The sequence below is a fragment of the Abramis brama genome, assembly GCF_963993115.1.
Source record: "Abramis brama genome assembly, chromosome: 7".
Taxonomy (NCBI): domain Eukaryota; kingdom Metazoa; phylum Chordata; class Actinopteri; order Cypriniformes; family Leuciscidae; genus Abramis; species Abramis brama.
The window spans coordinates 12293762-12297565 of NC_139969.1; the positions used below are offsets into that span (position 1 = coordinate 12293762).

At 35.3% G+C, this 3804-nt stretch overlaps 1 long non-coding RNA gene across 1 annotated transcript; it reads right to left on the reverse strand.

Moving 5' to 3' along the window:
- Positions 1-1586: 1586 nt before the first annotated feature.
- Positions 1587-3117, reverse strand: LOC311086119. The gene is made up of 4 exons (XR_014607017.1): positions 2985-3117; positions 2597-2711; positions 2223-2476; positions 1587-2143 (listed from the first exon to the last, which is right to left on the reverse strand). It is a non-coding gene; the product is annotated as an uncharacterized lncRNA (long non-coding RNA).
- Between the last annotated feature and the right edge of the window lie 687 nt (positions 3118-3804).

Sequence of the window (3804 nt, forward strand, 5' to 3'; positions counted from 1 at the left end):
CACTGCAGATTAAAAAATGCGCTAAATCCAAGCAGACTCAGATAAGGGGAGGAGCCGAAACTTGACGCAGCTTGCCACCGTTTCAAATGAGTTTTTTTAAAGGGGACTGAAGCGATCAAAAATGTATTAATCAAATATTTTTTAGGGGGGCTGGGCAGAAGCCCCCCTAAAAAGGGCCTAGTGACGCCCCTGATCATGATGTTGTTCGCATCAATGTAAAGATGTAAAAAAAAAAAAAAAGTTACCTGATCACCTGTAAAGGCAGTAGGCTACACTAAATCAACAAAGAAATATCGGGATTCGAACTCCATCAATAGTATACACCAATAATAATGGCTGCGTCCGCAGGCAGGAGGATAAGGAGAATAACAACAAATCCTGCCAATTTCCTGTTTACTTGAGATGCCTTCATAGAGGCGTATGGAGGCTGGGCTACTTTCATCTGTAAATATTATAATTTCAAAGTCATGTGAGTATTTCAATTTTGCAACACAGCTATTTAACAGGCCGAGTATGTTTAATAGCTGGCCGAGCAAACAAACTGAATTAGTAATGCAGGACTGAATGTAAGCTTATTGTTAAATAACCATTTATCAATGATAATAATATATCATTACTGCTTAACATGGAAAATTAAGCATTTAAAGCATATCATATGGTTGTAAAATAACAATATATTGTAAAATTTCATTATTTACATTTTTTTCTATTTGAAAAAAAAAAACCCTCTGTATTTCATTTTTAAAAATAAAAATAAAAAATGCATTCATTGTAGGTTTGACATTCTAAATATATAATTTATGTTCACCAACAACAATAACAAATATTCAAAAACAAATATTTTAGCAAAATATATGTATATTTTAGTCAGAATTATAGCGCTCCTATTGTATTGCGCTCCGTGTGGCCCGCATGCAAGTGGTGGCGCTTGTCTATGTAGGCGACATGTAGGCCTAGGCTAAGTTTAGCTTTCAGACGGCCCTTCCACTCCTGACAGAAATGGGGAAATACAGATGGAGAATAATGTCTGTGAAATGTAAGTTATGCACTGAGGAAATTATTGGGCGTCACTACAGCTTAAAGGGGTGGTAAAACACCTTTTTTCGAAGGCTTGATTGTGTTTGTGGGGTGCACTGTAACGTGTTCATGCTTCGTTTTAAAAAAAATCATATTATTTTTCACATACTTAACCATTATTCTACACTGCTCTGTCCCTCCTTAAAAACGGTCGGATGATTTCCAGGTTCTATGAAGTCAGATGCCATGTCACTTAATGTTAAAACTGTAACTGGAGAAAATGTTAACAGGGTCGGATGAGTCACATCACGTGATTTTCTTGCTTCTAGCCAAAAAATGTGATAGGCAATTTGGTAGTCCTAATCGTATTTTATATGTCTATGGTCCTATTAAGCCTGGTGATGGAATTTATTATGCAAAATAAAATGATATATTTAAAGTATTTTAGGTATTTTAAATACAAATTACAGTCCCTTAAAGTATTTAATTACAAATTACATTTAATTTATTTTTGTTAAGGAAAATACAAATGACAAAATACTCAAAAGTAATTAAATACGTATTTCAAATAGCCTACATTTTAATTAAAATACTGCCCATCTCTGCGAACACTAAACATTGGCTTTACAACAGTAGCCAATTCAAACACAAAACCATGTTTAGCATGCCTGTAGATAAACAAGCATGTAGATAAACAATACATAAAAGCTATAATCAAAGAATAATTTACACTGATCACATAAACGACAACAACCACAAACATTCCTAGTTCGCTGCGCTGGTGATATTAAACAGAAATTTGACAAAAATCATGACAAAACAGAGATGAATTTTGTGAGTCAAATAAAAGTGCAGATTTTTCACTACCATCACATTATTCATTAAATAAATGCATTTTATTAGACTTAGAAGTCATCCTGGGAGTAACACTATACAAGCATAAAAAGCCATAAAAAGTTGTACAAACTTTTCAAACAGAATATGTTTTACGGCTGTTTGATACAGAAGTATTCAGCTTGTTCCTTCTTTAAACAAAAGTAATTATTGGCAAAATCGCTCTGGTCTGTTTCTTCAGTTGTTTTCCTTTTGTTTGAGCTCTGTATGTAATCCTGGACCCAGTCTCCTACTGGAGAAAAGCATATGTTGTTCTCCACAGTTATGAATCTGTAAATTTGCAAATGTATACAAAAAAAAAAAATACATACTCGTGATGGTCTCAGTCTCTGGTCTAGATGTTTCGATTCTCGTCACTATTCGTGATGCTGTTGTACTCGTGCTGGTCTCAGTCTGTGTTCGCGGCGTTTCGTTTGTTGTAGTTACAGCAGGGATTGTGTTTGTTGTACTTGTATAGCACATAGCAGGTTTTGCTGTCGTTCTTCCATCCACTATTTCCATTACTCTCTTAGCATATTTGCTATCTGGATCTGAACAAATTGCTTTCTCACTCTTGGTGTAGAATCTGAATATGGAAAGAAAATACTTGATGTTTTAGCTTTCGTTGTTTAATTATCCACCCGAAAATAATTAAAAATAAAATAAACTTTCAAATTGTAATATAATATAACAACTTTGTACATACATTACAGCTTTGAGAGAACATGTTGTTTGCTCCTGCATCTCATATTTCACAATGTTTGCAGCTGGTGGTCTGGTGTTTGACACAGTAAGACAGCAGGTTCCTGGACGACCATCACCTTTTGGAAAAGCACATCATTGTATACAGTAAGTAATCATTACTTTGACAGTATTAGATGTACACACATGTACACTCTCTCATAAAGATACAATGTCAGCTCAACTTCTACATTTCAGTCAAGTGAAAGTTACTGAGGTCAAACCACAATATTTAACCAAAGAGCTCAGAAATTAAAATCCTCAAATCTCACCTGCTGCCACAACACTCATCCATCCTATAGAGAAAAGAACAGCAGAAAACACAGAGAACTTCATCTTGCTCTGTTACTCACTTCTAATTGTGAAACTTTCTGCTGGGCTGAAGGGTCTATGTTGAGGGAGGTCTTTCAGCCCACAAAGCTCACCACCCTCTGCGATCACTTTTCGTCACCTACTGTATGTAACTGGTCTGTTGTCTGCGTTGTGTCTTGGTTGCGTTGGGAAGAACAGGACAGCATTCAGCAGTTTCACTGATCTTTTATTCATGATATAAAACTAATTTAAGCAGCCTCTCAGTCTGAGAGTCGCCCTTGTTTTATCTCTCCAGTGTATCACCAATGCAAAGAGAGAAGATAAATCACATTAAACAAGAAAATACATGTAACAGAAAACATACCTGATATAAAACAAATTTAAGCAGCCTCTCAGTCTGAGAGTCACCCTTGTTTTATCTTTAAAACAAATGTTCACATGTGCTCTCATTTCCACATTTAGGCCCAGATGCAAAAATATAACTTAAACGGGATGAAATTACAAAAACAACAACACAGATAGGTAAAATAATATTATATTCATAAATTAGAGTGAAAATATAGACATAAAAGCAACAATTAAAATTAAGATTAAAAAAGATTATCAGGCAGGAGCCCAAAATAACCTCCAGTGCATCACCAATGCAAAGAGGAAGAGGAGGGGACAGAACAGGAAATTATATTGACTCATGATGTCATCACCACAATTAAAGGGGAAGGCACTCACACTTCAGTTAGGCAGTCTTATAATGTGTATGTAAATGAACAATTTTGTGTGAATTCTAACAAATAATTTAACAGAAAACTTTCTGTACCTGTTACACCCACAGACACCTCAGTCGGGGACAGGAAAAGATGACTG